Genomic DNA, 18,192 nt, shown 5'->3' on the forward strand with positions numbered 1-18,192 from the left:
TCTTGGCTTTCCTGATTTTTTTCTTTTTTATTTGGTCTGCAACATATGAAAGTAAAATAGATTAACAATATTAAAGAAGGGGGATAAATCCATACCAGAGAAAAGATAACCATCTCCCACCGCAAAACAAAATCTGAAAGGGATAAGAAAAGGACCATTAGGGTGAGCTGATGGGCTGCTTGCGCTCTGCTGATCACTTTATGTAACCTTAGTCCTGCTCAGAGTAGAATTATTGCCTTTTGTGAAGGGATTTGGGGAGGGGAGAGGTAGCAGAATTGGCCGCATCCACACAGAGCCTTCTTTAGAAGCTCTGCTTATCTGATACTTTTGATTCTTCCAGTTCCCTGGGCAGAGATAATGCAGCAGGTATGGTGCTTCTCCTACTGTTTATTGCTTAGGGGAATGGGATCTGGATCCCTATCCAAGCAAAGCCTCTATTGTTTTATAAAAAGGGGGCGGGGGAAGGGGGCTTCTTTCCCTTGTCTCCCCTTTACATTTATTTCATAACTTTCCTGGTCTGGATCATCATGGAATAGAAGGGGACCAGAGAGCAGGTTCCCTTCTCCTCCCTTACCTACCACAGTCTCTTAAATCCACCCCCAAACTGGGGGACCAGGTAAAGGACAGGAGTTGGCCCGAGTCTTCAATCTTAGGCAGTGTAAATAAGCTATCTAGACACTCCCCAGACACCCTGTCCACACACACACACACCGGGTTTCCAGGGTCAGGTTTCACTCCTGGGTCTGATGCTTAGGAGTGGGGACTCGACCAGCGAGATACCTGTCTCTGTAGTCACTTGGGCCGGGCTTGCATACACACGGAAGGGGAAAAGGGGAAAGAGCTGGCCGGCCAAATCTGCCTGGTGCCGGTTGTGCCTTTTCCTCAATTAAGAAACCTCCGCGATTGTGTAACACAGGCCAAGCATTTCTGTCCTAATTGCGAAATAAATAATAACCCTGGACATGTTTATTGCAGAGCCACCTTTCCCCAGTTATTTTTAACTCCCCTTCCCACCCACCCCAAAAAACACCTCCCAGCCAGTTTATTAAAGCAACTCACTTAGTCCCGTATGTTTCACCGACCATTGTATCCTTATAACCCCGCTGTCTGGACTGGGACGTGGAAAGGGGCTTAGGGCTGTGTGAAGAGGCCGCTGTTTCCCACACGAGACGCGCGTGTGTGGATCCAGCATTTGCTGCGGAGAGAAAAGCTAATGGGATGTTACCGCAGACCTACTTCCAGGAGTGATTTAGCGTCCGCTAACGATAATGGCAAGTTTGGGCTTGTAATTGTAACGCTTTGCACGGCAGCAAAGTCAAACGAAGAGAAGGCAGCTCTCAGTTTCCACTGCTCCCCGCCCCCAGTTATTAATGAAACACAGAAAGCAACGATGGGCCGGAATGATCAATGGGGTGTCTGGTGCCAGCAGCTCTATTGTTCCTCTGTGCTGCACCATTTCACGCGGGGCTGGTCTCAGCTACAAGAAATGGCAGTGAGTTACTTCAATAAGAACCACCACAAAAAGTCAGACCAGCTGGATTATTCAACCCTCCCTTGCTACTGCTCTTCCGCAATGGCAAAAATCAGCACAAGGGGGAGCTCTGCAACTTTCTCCACGGCAGTGCGCTGTATTCTCCGCCTGGGACACTCCGGTCCAGCTCCAAGAGCTGTGGTTGCAATGCACGCGGGTTCTCCCAGGCCCTGTGGTGGCTGCCTTGGTTGCGGCCTTCGGGCCTCATTCTACCAAAGATCAAACAGCGCAACCAACTTTCGATCGGGACGCGAAGCGAGCTTGGGAGAGGGTCAGCGCCAATCGCTGTAGGCTCCGCGCGAGACGCTGCAGCCCAAAGCTCGGTGCACTCATTGGACAGTGGTGAATTGCTAACGCAGCCCCTTCTCCCTCTCACTTGAAAACGCCCGCCAGGATTGTCTTTTCCTTGCTGCTGGGCCAGGGAGCGCCCTGCGGACTAGAGATGCGTCTCCCGTGGAACATGGATTGTGCCTGCAGAAGTGCTGGGAGTGCGGGGCTGGGGAATAGTATTAATAGCACATTAAGACCGCGTGTGACTCTTGGGGTAAGTTTGTGGCCTGTTCGTTTGTTGCTGTGTGCTTGCCCTGGGCCTAGTGCAGCTTGGCTCTGCTCCCTAATCGCTTTAGGATCCCTTGACAAGGGGGCAGGGGGTTTTAAGAGCCAGGAGCAGCAACAGGGGAGTTTTGCGAGGGAGCTTGAGAGCCAGATACACCTAATAAACATTGTTTAAGTTTAGGCAAATCCCTCCCACTCTGCCCCTCCCCCCAAAAAAACCAGCCCCACAACAAAAAACCTTCGATACTAAAAATTATGCAGGAAGTCCACAAGTGAGAGGGTGCTGTCCAGTTTATTGCACTGACATGGTTGCACCAGCCTACAGTGCAAGCAACTCAGGGTCCTCAGAGACCAACAATGGGCTCCTGATATCAGAGTGACTGAACTGGAGGACAAAAGGGAGATGCACAGGTATATGGATGAGACTTTCCGGGGCATACGAGCATGGTCCCACTCCCTGTCTGTCAGCCACTTTGCTGTGGAGAAGTTTAAAAGCTGAAAGTCTTGGGGTACATCTACACTGCACAGCTATTTTAGGATACCAGAGGTATCCCAAAATAGCTATCCCATGTCTACACAAGGCGCCTGTTATTTCAAAATATTTTTCAAACTAACAGGCACGGTATTTCACCATTCCTGTAAACCTCTTTGCACCCGGGATAGGGGATGGCTCGAAATAGCACATTATTTTGAAATTTGGCACTGTGTAGATGCGCCAGATTTCAAAATAAGCTATTTTGAAATAAGATACTCAATTTGTGCTACGCAAATTGTGTATCTTATTTTAAGTTTAGGATGCTATGTAGACGCACCCTTGGGGAAGGAGGCCATTAATCTGGAGTGGAGGAAAAGACCCTATGGTTAGGATCACCCTGCCAGAGGATGTTATGGTTTCCTCTCACACTAGGGGTACCTCTCTATGGAAAGGGAACCCTGACATTAAGAAGAGACAGGTAATAATATTGCGGAATTTGATTGTTAGGAATATAATTTATGATGATAGGCAGAACCACACATTGTTTTCTGGGTCTGAAGGCTGTGAATCTTTCAAAACATATAGATAGATTGATGTGTACTGGTGGGGAGGAGCTAGTGATGGTGATACACAAAGGTATGAATAACAAAAGGAAAGGTAGGAGAGTGGTCCTGGAAGCTAAATTTAAGATGGTAGGTAAGAGATTAAAGTCCAGGACCTTTGAAATGCTGTCACTTCCACATGCAGGAACCGTTACACTGGCAGAAATCAGTATGTGCATGAGATAATGATGCTTGGAAGAGGGATTTAAGTTTATTAGGAACTGAAGAACCTTTTTGGAAAGGAGGATCCTGTAGGAAGCATGGGCGCCACCTAAACCAAAATGGAACCAGATTGCTGTCATGTAAAATTAAAAAGGTTATAGAATCGTTTTTAAACTATAAGGACTGTAGAGAAGCCAACAGATATGAAGAAACACATGGTTTGGACAAAGACATCCATTAGGGAAGGATTTCTTAAAGGGGATTCATTATATCCCAGTAAGAAAAGAGGCTAGAGGTTGATAGAAAAATAGTCTAAAGACTTCCCACTCAATTACATCTCATGGAGGCAGACCACTAAATATTGACAAATTTTGTGAGTACTTGTATATCACATGGTAGACGTCTACTCACTAAAATGAGTTAACTGGACAGTGTGGTAATAAATGAGGATATTGATATAACAGGCATCACAGAACGTTGGTGGAACAATGCTAATCAATGGGACATGATAATATGAGGGTACAAAATATATAGAAATAACAGAGTAGATTGTGCTGGTGGAGAAATACCATTGTATGTCAAAGAAAGCATAGAGTTAAGTATAGTAAAAATATTAAATGTGTCAAATTTTACTATAGAATCTCTATTGGTAGAACTTCCATGCTTGAATAACGGATCAGAGCAGTAGGAATATACTACCAACCACCTGACCAGGATGTTGACAAGGATTGGGAAATGCTGAGAGAGATTAAAGAGGCTAATCAAACAGAAAACTCAATAATAACGAGGGATTTAAACTACCCCAATATTGACACATCACCTCCACATAGGATACCAAGATAAAATGTCTAGACATCATTCATAACAGATTCTTGGAGCGGCTAGTCCTGGAATTCATAATGGGAGAGATGATTCTTGGTGTAGTCTTAAATGGAATATAGTATCTGGTCCAGATATGCAGGGCTTGACAATTAATGTAATCTACTTGCCCGTGGCGAGTAGATTTTAGCCTGGTGCAGCCACGCAGCACAATCTGTGCATGTGCAGCATGCGGTTCCGCGCAGCTGGCAAGCGGGCCTCACTGCCACTTGGCAAGTCCTGCAGATATGAACAGGGCTCGCCGAACCACGGCGAGACCCGCTCGCCAGCCACGCTGTCCGGTGATCTGCGCATGCGCAGATCATTCTGTGCATGTGCAGATTGCCCAAACCCAGCTCTTCCAGGTTGCAATCTACTCGCCATGGACGAGTAAATTGTATTATTTGTCGAGCCCTGGATATGAATATAGCTGAACCTCTTGGTAATAGTGACCAAGATGTAATTAAATGAATCATCCTGTACAGGGAAACATACCAAAGAACTGCACCACGTAGCATATCATTCAAAACAGGAGATCTACACATAAATGAAGAAGCTCCTTAAATTGAAAAAAAAAAATCATAAGAATGAAATGCCTGCAAACTGCATGGAAATGATTTAAAGACACAGTATCAGAGGTTCAAACTATATGTACATCCCACTTAAAAAAAAAAAAGTTAAGAGGACCAAAAAAATACTATAATGGCTAAACAGCAGAGTAAAAGAGGCAGATAGAGGCAAAAAGGCATACTTTAAAAGCTAGACATCATATATCCTAGAAAGAAAATTATAAAGGAGCATAAACTTTGGCAAGTCAACTATAAAAGTATAATCAGGCAGCCAAAAAGAATTTGAAGAGTAACTAGCAAAAGACTCAAAAACTAACTCTGGTGATGTCCAGAAAGGAACATAACTAGGAACAATAATAGTCACTGCTGTTGCAAAATTACAATTAGCCTTGTTCAAAGTATGCCATGTAAGATATCAATGGAAATATAATAACCTGTTATGTATGATTATCCTATCTGAATCCATGTATCAACATTGTATCTGAAGTTATGAATATTGCCTATGTATTTGTGTCTCAAACATTGTGTTCTTGGGTGATGTCCCAAGATGGATTTGCATCTAGACTAGCCAGCCTGCTTAATTGCCCATTAAGAACAAACAATTCACACAGTGAGCCTCTCCTGTAGACACTGAGGCAATGGATGCCCCCTGATTCAGCGAGACATGTAAGGACATTTGATCTAAGACTTTTTCTTTTGCCAGTAACTTTGTCTGCACTTGGGCTGAAAGTATAAAAGGAAACTGTGACATCACTGTCTTCATTCCTGTACTACATGTCTGGACATGAATTCTAACAGAAAAGAGATTTTGAACAAGGGATTGATGACCCCTTGATCAGTTTGGGTGAACCAGAGAAACTTACTACAAGCTAGCAGACTTCCATCACTCTTATGAATCAGATCCTTAGACTCTGGAATCACTTGTAATGTATGATTCCTGAACCTCTCTCCTTTTCTTTTTTATTAATAACCCTTTAGTTTTTAGTTACTAAAGGATTGGCTTCAATCATGGTATTTTATAAGATCTTAATTATTTATATTGAGTGGGGGAAGTGGTGGATCTTTTGGGAGTAGAGCAGAGGTGAAATAAATAAATGGAGATACAGGCAGTCCCCAACTTACGCGGATCCGACTTATGTCGGATCCGCACTTGCGAACGGGGCTTTTCTCGCCCCAGAGCTCACAGGCGGCGGGTCACCACCCGTGTCCTCCGGGGCGAGAAAAGCTTCTCCCGGTCTCCCTGGTCTGCTGGAGGGGGGGGGGGGGGGGGGGGTGTCCAGCAAAGCCGCTGGACCCCCCCAGCAGACCAGGGACACCCGAGCAAAGCCGCCGCCCAGGTGTCTCTGGTCGGGTCCATCGGCTTTGCTGCACCCCCCAGCAGACCAGGGGGACAGGAAAAAAGCCGCGGAGCACGCCTGCAGCGGGACAGCCCGGGCGCGCCTGGACTGTCCCGCTGCCCGCGTGCTCTGCGGCTTTGCTCCCCGTCTCCCAGGTCAGCAGAGTTGCTCTGCCCCAGGCTTCCTGGAATCAGCAGCTGATCAGTTTCAGCAGCAGCTGACTTGGGGACGCCTGGGGTTCTTAAGTTGAATCTGTATGTAAGTCGGAACTGGCATCCAGATTCAGCTGCGGTTGAAACTGGTCAGCAGCAGCTGACACCAGTTCTGACTTACATACAGATTCAACTTAAGAACAAACCTACAGTCCCTATCTTGTACGTAACCCAGGACTGCCTGTATACCTTTCTCATAGAGCTGAAAGGTCATTGAGTCCGTTCCCCAGCCTTTGCAGCAGGACCAAGTGCCATCCCTAACAGATTTGTCTTGATCCCTAAATGGCTCACTCAAGGATTGAGCTCACAACCCTGGGTTTAGCAAGCCAGTGCTCAAACCACTGAGCTATCTCTTCCCCCACCAGCAAGTGTATGGCCACTGGTAGGGGCTGGTACACAGCTGATGTTAAAGTGCCACCACGGCAGCACTTTAAGGACCATACTGGCAGGACTGCCAATGGGGTGGAGAAAGGAGAAGGTGCCCTGGGATCCTGTAATTTAACAGAGCCCAGGGCTCCCAGCTGCCACTGCATCAGTGGCAGCAGCTGGAGCCTGAGGCCCTTAACATTGCTGCTGGCACCCTGCCCCTTCTGCCTGAGGCCCTGCCTCTTCCAGGGGCCCAGCGCCATCCCCCACCTTGCCCAGTATCCCCATATTCCAGTAAGACATTGAGGTTACTTTCAGCGCTGGATTAGAAGAATCTTATGCAGAATGAATCTGATTTTCAGTAACCTCTCATCATAAAGACCAGATGTCTTGGCTCTGGTAGGAGCTAGATTGCCTAAGTGGACTGTGGTTTTTAGAGTTTTATTAACCAGTGTGGTGATACAGCAGGTTACTTTGTCATGGGCTTGGTGAGCTCTTATGTTAGAATAACCACCAGGTTGGGGTGTAATTGCCTATGTGTTTTTTTTTAATCAGTCTGTCCTGAATTTGTCATTTTAGCTGTGACCCACAGCAGTCAAGTTCACTTTTGTGTAGTCAGGACAGGATCCCACAGAACCAGGCCAACTGGACTTTGGAGCCGAACCCCACGCATTTTAGAATCTAAATTTGATATAGAGAGTTTTAAAGATTAAAGCTCAGTGACCGTAAGTCTGACACGAGAACAGAAGGTAACAACAGAAGCTGTCCATGTACAGATGCAAGCAGATGAAAAGAGGCTTGAAAATGTAGCAAAAGCTGGCTGATATCCGAGTAGAGGAGAAGCAAGCTTCGGCCAAACTGAGGAAAGCAGCCGAGGAAAGGGAGAAAGCTACTCAGCAAAGATGAATGTTCAAAGCAGCTGGAGGCTGAAAAGAAAGCACACCAGTAATAAGTCACCAGACCCAGAAGGTATTCACCCAAGAATTCTGAAAGAACTCAGATATAAAATTGCAGAACTACTAACTGTGTCATGTAACCTATTGCTTAAATTAGCCTCAGTACTGGATGACTGGAGACTAGCTAATATAATTCTGATGTTTTTTAAATAAGGCTCCAGAGTTGTTACTGGCAATTACAGTCCAGTAAGCCTAACTTCGGTACAGAGCCATCCCACCCATAAGACTGTTTGAGGCTGCCGCTCTAAGCCCTGCACTTTGGGGGGCCCAGGACAGCCCTAGAGGATTGCCCGGGGGCCTTGCACCGGCAGCAGGGGTCAGGCCTACCCTTGTGCTCACCAGCAGTGGTGGGAGCCATGGGAAGTGAAGCGACATAGCCCCACCCTCCCGCTAATTCCACAGGCTGCGTCGCTCGGAGGACAGGGCTTAGGGAAGAGGCTACCTCTGCCAATCTGGGGACTAACCTGGCTCAAACAGCACATTACCCGAGACTCTTGCCACTAGTGGTAGTCTGTATAGGAGCCAGCTGCCAGCAGAAACAAGGAAGATCCATGTGACTGATTGTTTCTACATAGCATACAGTGAGAGGTGGCCACTCCCACTAGAAGTAGTCCCCTCCTCTCTTCCCACTGCAGCTTCCAAGCCACCCTCCCCAACCCCATCTGGGTATCTTACCAGGACTGTGCTTTGCAGTGCAGAAGAGGACTTACTTTGATTCCTCTCCCATGCTAGCTGTAGCACTACACAGCAGAGCTATTATGTTGACAGAGGCCCAAAACCTACATGTCCTCTCTCAGGGTGCGTCTACACTGCAGGGGTTAACTTGAAATAATCTACACAAATTGAGCTACATCAATTGCGTATCTTATTTCAAAATAGGGAGCATCTACCCAGCACTTATTTCAAAATAGAGCACTCTTCCTCCAACTTCCCTTCTTTCTCGTACACTGAGGGTTACAGGACTCGGAGTAAAAAGTCCTCCAGCTTGACAGAATTTTGACACTATTTCGAAATAACTGCCTGCTGTGTAGACGCGGACTAAGTTATTTCAGAATAGCACTAGTTGTTTCAAAATAGCGTTGCAGTGTAGACGCACCCTCAGAGAATATTCAAACAATGAATATCTGGGGTAAAAAGAAACAAAGCCCACCTAATTCACAGGGGATATGGAAAAGGAGGTAATTATTGGTTGCATGCAACATCTATTTTTTCAAGCATTTGGCATAACGGGCCTGGAAGCGCGCATGCCCTACGCGCTTCCTAACCCCCCTCTCCCAATAAGAGGCAGTACGCAGTACACTGTCTGCTACACCACTTTTAATGAGTGCACCCCTCCCCCCGATCCCTGTCAAGGGTTTTATTTTACAAGTTGTGGGCTTTTGAACGCCCTCGCCGACCACCACTCTGCAGGGTGGAGGGTAGGGGGACCCGGGCCCACCCTCATGACTGGGTCCCATCCCAGGGCCCTAATGGGAAGAGAACAGCCGCACTCTCTCCCTTATGGTCGGCGGGGCGACTGCCTGTAACACGCCGACCCACGGGCTCCCATTGCCCTGCCCTCGGCCACTTCCTACCCTCCGTCAGTGCTGTTGGCGCAAGGGTGTGAGGCCCCTGTTCCCCGGCGCCTTCCCACATGCGCCCCTTAGTCCTTCGCCTCCGGCCACCCTGGTTCTTCCCCCCGGCCTCTGCCCTCCGGCCGGCTTTTAAAGATGGCGGCACAACGCCACCTGGCGTTGCCACACCCTCAAACACACCTGCCCCGCCCCGCAGCATTCTTCCTGACTCCCCGGTCGGGCTCTTGCGGTGCAGCCCCACCCGCCCTTGGTTGCTGGGGGACCGGCAGGGTTTGAGCGTGGAGCCATGGCTCTCCATTACGGTCGGTTTCCTGGCTGGGCCCTTGCGGTGCATCCCCGTCCCTCCCCGGTAGCTGGGAGACCGGCGGGGTGCCAGTGCAGAGCCCTGGTGCTCCGTCACAGGGCCAAATCCTGGTCCTTTTGAAATCACTGCTAAAACTCCTAGTGTCCTCCTTGGGACTAAGATTTGGCCCAGAGGATGGTATTAGAAAGAGAATGAGAGCCAGTTTCAGGTACCACAAAAAGGATTGTAGCATAGGCGGAGACACAACACTGCTTAAAGGAGGATGCTCAATGAGCAAAGCAATTCCCTGTCCAATAATTGCTTATGGCCTTTACCTTTTCAGAAATGGTGTGCTGCATTTCACTGCTTGGCTGGAAGCACAGTTGGCCGCAGGCCTGGTGGCAGCAGGTCAGAAGCCAGAATTATATCCTGCTGGCTAGTTCATATCCCACTGATGGCACAATTATTATCTAAATTGAGGAGACTTATTCTGCTCTTAGTGCATCTGTGACTTCTACACATTACTGGGAGGCCTATGAGCTCAAAGAGAAAACATAAATCCTTTGCTCCATCATCCCGCTGCACTTGTACTCAAGTCAGTGAGACTCAGCAAGGTGGACTATATGTATTGTGTAAGGGAAAGCAACCTCTCTCCTCCCCCCCCACTAGGGACTGAAGGAAGAAAGATGTGACACAGAACTGGTGCCAACTGGGAAAGGTTCCACTGCTCTTTACAAGCAGCTCCTTCCTCAGACCCAGCAAACTCACTACATTTTATAATACAGTGTTTTCATGGAGGTCTCTCCTGAAAACTGATAACTTATTGCTGTACAGGTGATATGTAAGACAAGTATACACTATATTGAACATTATAGCCCTATGGTCATGTAATGAGATGGCATCACCGGGGAATCTTAAGTCTCTGTCATGGCTCATTCAAGTAGGAGGCAGTTGTCAGTCACTCTTCTCTAGTTAGCCAATTACATAATGTATTGCTCAATTGTCTACCTTTGCACCCACCCAGAAAAGTCAATGGGAAAACCATCCCAGACAAACTACAGTATAATAATCAACCCCCTTTGGAGGTGAAAAGGAGTATTAGACAGAGAATGGCCCTGTCTGTTAATAAAGACAAAAGACTCATTCACAATGGGAAAGGACATTATGGATTGATTTTGCATTTACTGAGATACCTTGATGAATGGGAGTACTTCATGAATGACCTGGCCTTACCTTCTCGGGACTATCGGTGGTGCAAAAGACTGATCTCTGGGGTGAGAATCTACTTTATTAGATACAAAAGGTAACTATGAATATGTGTAGACTCTAGTTCACATTTTATTATTTGGTTTGATATGTAGCCATTTGGGTTCACTCACATGTGTTCCTCACTGAATCTCTAGACCCGTGGTCACCAACAGGTCGATCGCGAGGCCTCGACTAGTTGATCGCGAGGTGTCCTGTCCGCCCCGCCTCCATTTCCCTCCCACCCCCAAGAAGCCCCACTACCTACCTCAAGTGAAAATGGAGGTAGTGTTTTATTTAAAAATGAAGCCTGGCCAACAAACCCCAAATTGGGGCTAAGAATCCATCTGGCCACAGCATCATAACACTCCTGCGCTCCCCTTTCCCCCCAGACCCTACATCGTTGCCTATCATACACTGGAACCCCCTGCCCTGAGCCCCTCATGTACCCCAACCCAAATTCCTGAACCCTCACATCCAGAAGTCTGTGGCTTGCTTAGTACCCTAACCCTACATCTGACCCCAACACTGCCCGGCCTGGCGCCCTCTCCCCAAGCCAGTGTCCCCTTATCCACCTTCTCCTGCATCCAGATTTTCTCCCAGAGCTTGCACCTCTCACCCCTTCCCATGCCCAAATCCCTCATTCCCACCACAGAGCCCACACATCCTGTCTCCACCCAGCAGGGTTTCGGCTAGACTGCAGGAGTTTTTCAGGATTCCAGAGGTATCCCAGAAAAACTCTTCTGCATCCATGGATGCATTTGTTCTTCCACTTCTTTTAGTGGAAGAGCAAACATGATCTTTCAGTCACCTCTATATTCCTCTTTCCACGAGGAATAAGGCGGCTTCCAAAAGTAGGGCTTTTTTTCTGACATTTGGTCCAGTCTAGACAGGCCAAATGTTGGAAAAACCTCTTCCTACAGAAGAATTGGGGGGAAAAGCAGCAATATAAGGGTTGGGAATAGCAAGTGATGGAGAGGAGGAGAATAGAGAGGGTGGAGCTTCGAGGAAGGGGCACGGCGGTAGATCTTGGCTTGTTCTGTCATTTAAAAAGTGATCTTGGGTGTGAAAAGGTTGGAGACCATTGCTCTAGACTTTCTTAAATCAATCTCCTTTTGTTTTACTATTATTGAACTCAAGCATTGGGTTTGATGCAGGAGAAGGATGAAAGATGTGGGGTTTCTGCAGATGTCCAGGTATCACAGGCTGGTTACTATAGAACAGGGCTACTTAACTTTGGAAGCTTCAGGGACCACAATGGTACCCACAGAACATCCTGAGGGCCGCAATGATACCATCGACATGTTTTGTTAGTCTTTAAAGTGCTACCAGACTATTTGTTGTTTTTAAAGTTTATCCTGTATAGACTAACTCGGCTACCCCTCTGAAACTTCAGCGTAGTTGCATATACATGTGTGTATATATATGCAAATATATATGCAAATAGTTTATTTCACACTGATGGGCATGAATATAAAGATTAAGGCAAGACTACAGAACACGTAGGCCCTATTTAAGTCAGTTCTGCTGATGATAATAAAATGCAATATTTACCCGATTTCCACACATATGACAGCACTTTTAATGAGCAATGACAGTCCAGGAATTTAACTACTAAAATGCATATCAACAGAAAGCCATTATATTGACTACTTTTTTGTTTTGGCTCCCACCCATGAGCCATGTATTGAGCCCCGCATAAACTCAAACTTCACCGCGGGCCACGAACAAACGGGTTGCGGACCGTATGCGGCTCACGGGCCACGTGTTGAGTAGCCCTGCTATAGGAGGAAACTGAAGAAACTCAGTGGTTGGGATACCTCTTTTGTGAATCTGCAGAGCCCAGAAACAAGCTGTTGAATGGCTGACAGGCTGGTTGTACTAAGGAACTAACGCCAGTTAGTACAACCAAAAATCTCTCATGCTAGAGCAAGGTAGCAAAAAGGTGACTCTCAGTTCTAGTTGCCCCAGGAAGTATCACAGTTATCTTCCAGGTATCAATATTTACAGAGTGGACTTGACCAGCATTCATCAGTTGGATTGCTTTACTGAGCACTCCCCTCCAAGTGCCTTTAAAATGTGGAATTGGCCACCTTGGGACTTCTCTGCTGTGCTCCCTACCACCTGAGACCTGCTAGTCACTCCACAACCTATAGATAGTGGTTCTTCCTCTTATGGCTATTATCAGCTGATATAGCCTCCTTCTCTTCCTCCATGATCTCTTTCTGTCTCCCTATCAATCTATCCAAAGCACCACTGCCAAGATTATTTTCTTCCTCTGATCTGAACCTGTCTTTCCCCTTCTTGAATCTCTTTGGGTATGTCTACACTACAAAGTTAGTTCGAACTAACGGACGTTAGTTCGAACTAACTTTCATAGGCGCTACACTAGCGCTCCGTTAGTTCGAATTTAATTCGAACTAACGGAGCGCTTAGTTCGAACTAGGTAATCCTCATTCCACGAGGATTAAGCCTAGTTCGAACTTACTAGTTCGAATTAAGGGCTATGGAGCCCCTTAATTCGAACTAGTGGGAGGCTAGCCCTCCCCAGGTTTCCCTGGTGGCCACTCTGGCCAACACCAGGGAAACTCGTCTGCCCCCCTCCCGGCCCCGAACCCCTTAAAGGGGCACGGGCTGGCTACGGTGCCCGTGCCAGGTGCAAGCCTGCCAGCACCCAGCCAGCAGACCCAGCACCTAGCACGGATCGAGCCACCCACCCGATGCCCCCCAGCCCTCCCCCTCTTCCCGGGACCAGGCTGGCGGCTCCCAGGAGCTTGCCCGGGACCGCAAGAGGCGGGCACCCACCTGGGCTAGTGCGGACATCGTGGACCTCGTCCACGATCTCCGCACTAGGCACAGGAAAGTAGCCGTCTAGGGCAGGAGAGCTGCCAGCCTGGCCACCCAGGAGCAGGTGTGCATGAAAATCAAGGTGGTCCACTGAGACCCCAGACCCTGAGCCCTGAGCTTACAATGGCCGTCCTGGGTCAGACCAAAGGTCCATCTAGCCCAGTAGCCTGTCTGCCGACAGCGGCCAACCCTAGGAACCCTGGAGGGGATGGACCGAAGACAGTGACCAAGCCATTTGTCTCGTGCCATCCCTCTCCAGCCTTCCACAAACCTTGGGCAGGGACACCACTCCTACCCCCTGGCTAATACCACTCCATGGACCCAACCTCCATGACTTGGTCTCACTTCCCTTTAAACTCTGTTCTAGTTCTAGCCTTCACAGCCTCCTGCAGCAAGGAGTTCCACAGGTTGACTCTTTGCTTTGTGAAGAACAACTTTCTGTTACTACTTTGAAGCCTGCTACCCATTCCTTTCCTTTGGTGTCCTCTAGTCCTTCTTTATGGGAACTAATGAAGAACTTTTCTGTATGCACCCTCTCCACCCAACTCCTGCTTTTAGAGACCTCTATCCTGTTCCCCCTCCGTCTCCTCTTTTCTAAGGTGAGAAGTCCCAGTCTCTTTAGCCTCTCTTCATATGGGACCTGTTCCCAACCCCTGATCATTGTAGTTGCCCTCCCCTCTCCCAGCCTCTCTCTTCCCCTCTCCCACCTCCTTTTCCCAGTCTCCCCCAGTTTTGTTCAATAAAGACAGATTCCATTTTTGAACACATTTGTCCTTTATTCTGTACATCAAGAAAAGGAGCTAGGGAAGGGTAAGTGGAAGGAGGTGAGGGAGGAATGGGGTACGCGCCCCCGATGGGGAGGACTGGGCTGGCTCTGCGGGCTTTTGGGGTGGAACCTCTCCTGCAGCCCCCCGATTGCCCCCTCTCCCCAGATGGCCGCCTGCGGCAAGTGCAGCCGGTCTGATGGCCGAGTGCTGTGATGTGCCCAGTGTGGGTAGTCCGGGCACTCCAAGCCAGGACTGCTTTGCAAGCAGGGCACCCCTGAGAACTGTCTGTCTGCGGTGGGGGTCGGGACCCTTTAAACGCCGCCCTCGGCTAGCCTGAGACAGCATCTCCACGCTCTAAGTCCTCCTCTGATGCCCTGCCGGCACTGCTTCCGGCCATCCTTAAGCCTGGTTCATGGTCCACTTAATGTGGACATGCTAGTTCGAATGAGCAAAACGCTCATTCGAACTAGTTTTTTAGTCTGGATCCGTTAGTTCGAATTAGCTTAGTTCGAATTAACTAATTCGAACTAAGTTAGTTCGAATTAACGTTGTAGTGTAGACGTACCCATTGCTCGCTCCATATCTTATTCCATAGAGGTTCCCTAACTTAATCCCTGCCCAAACCTCTAACCTCATCTTTCCTTATTCAGCTCATCTTTCCCTATGGTCTAGCCAACCTTCTCTTCTGACTGCTTCCTTTTCACACTTCTGAGTTTGTTCCTTCTCCACTCCATGCTAACCTCTTCTGAGTTCATTCTTCCCACTCTATGCAAACCATTTTACTTGGAACAGCCCTATTTAATGCATCTTACCTTTCCACTTTCCAAAAATATCTGCAATCCCAGCTCTCCTGTGATGTACTCCCGTTATAAAGACCACATGATGCTTTGTGCTGTTCCATTACATTGCACTATTCCTATAGACGGTCAGCTATTTTGTTCCTTATTCCACATATGTTAGCTATACTGAAAGGCCAGGTGCTCTTATCTTGATTTTTAAAATAATATTTTAATATAAATTATAGAAGAAAACTCTGGGGCATAACCTGTAGGAGGAGCAAAGCTTTATTCAGTCTTTCCTGAAGGTACTTCTGCCATGGAGCTTCTTTCCCAACTTCAATCATGTGATCACACCACTGCATCCCTAAAGAAGAAACTAGTTTATTTTCTTCCATCCTAACTGCAAGGTTTACTTGCCTTATGTACATACGTGCATGTGGCTGTACACACACACACACCCACCCACCCTACTTGCCAAGAGAACAGGATCAGCAGTCACTTGGAAAAGCTTGTCAGCTATTCCGATGCTGCGACATTAGTGCACATAGGCGTGCGCAGCACAATTCACTAGGGTGTGCACCCAAAGAATTTTTTAAAAATGTACTTTGACCCCCATTAGCCACTCCCCTGACCCTGTTAGCCATGCCCCTGACTCCCATTGGCCACATCTCTGGAGGTAACACTCTCTGGGCAAGATGGACACATGACGAAAAGGTGTCATGTGACATCCTCCCCCCCCCCCAAGGACTTTTCCCACTATCCTCCTACCAATAGGGATTAGTTTTCCCTAAAAAAACCTCCCCTCATTTAACTATCCTGCAGTTGCATTACCCCAATGTGTGTGACATTAACTCAGGTGGAGAGGCTGGGGGACGTGTTCCCTCTAAGAGTTTCCTCCCATGAGCAGAATGAATTTTGTGTTGTGCACCAGTACTGAGTTCATGGGGCTTGTTTGGATGTGCCACTGTGGCACCCAAGTTATTAATAAATATCTTATAAACCTCTACCTTTTCCCTCTGCTGCCCTGTCTCCTCCCCTTGCTCCATCAGCTCCCCTGGTGCCTGCTGCCCCCCAACCCCTCACCCTCCTCTGCTGTCCTGACTCCTGCCCGTCTCACTGCCCTCAGCCCTCCTGCGACCTGCCCCCCTCCACCAGCCCTTCTCTCCTCCAGTAGCCTACTCCTCCAGTAGCCCCACTTTGATCATGTGAGCTACCCCTCCTCATCCCCTCTCCTAACACCTCCCACTACACACCTGCCCTGCCTCTCTACTCTGGTGCTGTCCCTTCTCTGCAGGTGTCTGCCCTTCTGCTTCACCTCCAGACTCCCCTGGCACCTGCACCTTCCCTTAGCCCTGCACTGTCCTGGTGCCCCACCTTCCCTCACTGCCCCTGCCCCCTTTGCCCTTTTTTTCCCTGATGTCCATCCCCTCACCACCCTCTGCCCCCATTCCCCTCATGCCCCTCTGTGCCCTCACATGACTTGCTCCATCTCCACCTTCCTCATGCCCACCCCTTCTTTCAAGTCTTCTCCCAGCACTTCCCCTCACCCCTCTAGCCCCCAATGCCCTTCCCCTCTCCTCTCCCAGCATCACTCTGTCGTCCCCCCACTGACACCTCCCCTCTTGCCCTTTTCCTAATTGTCTCCACTTGGCCCCCTGGCATTTGCCTCTCCTCTACCATCTCCCTTAGCACTTTCCCCTGTCTTCTCCTGACCTGCCCCCTCCCTTCAGCACAATCCCCTTCCTCTCCCACCCCTTCCTCTTAGTTTTTCCCCTTCCCTTCCTTACCTTCGGCTTCTGCCTTCCAATTCGTGGGGCTGGAGTCAGAGCTGGCCCAAGCTACAGGCCGGCCAGGCCCTAGCCGGGGTGCCCCTGGGGCGCCGCGCGGTGCTGCCGGGCCGGGCAGGGGCGTCCCTGGGGCGCCTCACGGGGGGCCGTGCGGTGGTGCCGGGCTGGGCGGGGGCATCCCCGGGGCGCCGCGCAGTGCTTCTGGGCCAGGGGGAGGTGCCTCAGGGGGGCCGTGTGGTGCTGCCGGGCTAGGCAGGTGCTGCGGGGCCCGGAGCGCAAAAATGTCTCAGGCTGGCCGGCATTTGTAGTAGGGCCTCAGCTGCTTGTGGAGCTGGGCCGCATGGTTTGAAAGTCCTGGGCCATGATGTCACGCCACGGCCGGGCATCTCCCCTCTCACCTGTTGTGCGGCGTTTCAGCATGCTGTGCATGCGCTCTCTCTGCCCCACAGTGCCCCTCAGATGGCTGTGGGGAATTTAAAGTGAACGTTTGTGGCACCCCGTCACAAATTCCTCTCCTCCTCCAGCAGCCGCTAGCTGGTCCGAGACATTAGGGTGTGCCTAGGCGCACCCTGTGCGCACGCCTATGTTACTGCACCTGGCCTGGAAATTAAGGCTTTGTCCACACATAAAAGTTTAAAACACAGCCGTGGCAGTACTTTGACCAGAAAGTGTGGCCATAGCACTAGTGCTAGGAGAAAGATCTCCCAGAGCTCTGTATACACAACCTTTGCAAGGAAAACAGCTAACAGCCCTGGGAGTGTGGGAGTTACAGCATTGTAGCATGGTGCACACTGGCATTTTACAGCACTGGAACCTGCTGCACCCAAGGTAGGGATGCTTTTTCATACCCCTGAGCCAGAAAATTACAACACTGTAAAGTGCCAGTGTAGAGTTAGCCTACGTCTGTGCAGCAACAAGTTCCCTGAGACACCAGGAGAGGTCTGGTAGGTATATTTAGGATACAGATAAGATTATAATGGAGAGAAATTTTTTTTAAAAGATACTTTCCCATTTCTCTTTTAAACCATTGATTCTTTTTTTGGCAGTCTCCTTGCCTTCACCCAGTTTATCAATTCAAGATCTCATAGGCAGATTGCAGCATGCTTGTTATTTTCAGCCTTGGTCAGCTGAAAAGACCCCTTAACAGATATGTATTGGGTTAGCTATAGGCCTTTGTCCATTCTATTTCAGGGCTTTTCTGGACTTCAAGACAATTTGCATATATTATCCACAACTACAGTATCATGTCTGACAGTTGCTCCAACTTAATTAGGCATTTGTGAGATG

At 48.7% G+C, this 18,192-nt stretch overlaps 1 long non-coding RNA gene across 1 annotated transcript; it reads left to right on the plus strand.

Moving 5' to 3' along the window:
- The first annotated feature begins 1,561 nt into the window (after positions 1–1,561).
- Positions 1,562–10,987, plus strand: LOC142830398 (uncharacterized). The gene is made up of 3 exons (XR_012905601.1): positions 1,562–2,075; positions 7,247–7,636; positions 9,824–10,987. It is a non-coding gene; the product is annotated as an uncharacterized LOC142830398 (long non-coding RNA).
- The last annotated feature ends 7,205 nt before the right edge of the window (positions 10,988–18,192 follow it).

This window comes from Pelodiscus sinensis, chromosome 8 (assembly GCF_049634645.1).
Source record: "Pelodiscus sinensis isolate JC-2024 chromosome 8, ASM4963464v1, whole genome shotgun sequence".
Classification (NCBI taxonomy): Eukaryota; Metazoa; Chordata; order Testudines; family Trionychidae; genus Pelodiscus; species Pelodiscus sinensis.